Source organism: Fulmarus glacialis, unplaced genomic scaffold (genome assembly GCF_000690835.1).
Source record: "Fulmarus glacialis isolate BGI_N327 unplaced genomic scaffold, ASM69083v1 scaffold13007, whole genome shotgun sequence".
Taxonomy (NCBI): domain Eukaryota; kingdom Metazoa; phylum Chordata; class Aves; order Procellariiformes; family Procellariidae; genus Fulmarus; species Fulmarus glacialis.
This window is the reverse complement of record NW_009223851.1, coordinates 7011-7370: the sequence shown is the minus strand read 5'-3', so window position 1 is coordinate 7370 and position 360 is coordinate 7011. Positions and strand designations below refer to the sequence as shown.

Genomic DNA, 360 nt, shown 5'->3' with positions numbered 1-360 from the left:
TGTGAAGTGTGGGTGGGGTGTGTGGTGGGGGGGGCGGGGAGCTGGGTCCCCTCTTTTCCTGCCTTGGAGGCCACGTTCCCAAACCAGACCGTTTCCCATTCCCGTGGTGTGTGGTGGCATCTCACCAGAGCCACAACTGGGGCACGGCCCATGGAAATACTTCTGGGTTTGGCCACCTTTGTACTTTAGCCTCGGGTAATGGTATAAAACCCCCAGGAACTCCCCGTCAGCGGCCCCACTGAGCGCAGGTGGGTTTGAGCTGGGTGCTGCTGCCCCTCTCCCCTTCCTCGATGAGCCCTGTGCCACCGGCCATGCGCAGGGGACCCTGCCGTCCCCCGTGCCACTGTGCCTCAGAGAAAA

The 360-nt window shown here is 62.5% G+C and overlaps 1 protein-coding gene across 1 annotated transcript in view; it reads left to right on the top strand.

Annotated features, from left to right (window-relative positions):
- The window catches only part of LOC104079797 (ganglioside-induced differentiation-associated protein 1-like 1), a gene marked incomplete at its 3' end in the record, with an annotated part of 7259 nt that overhangs the window by 958 nt on the left and 5941 nt on the right, over positions 1-360 (top strand). The gene's annotated exons all lie outside the window — the stretch shown is intronic.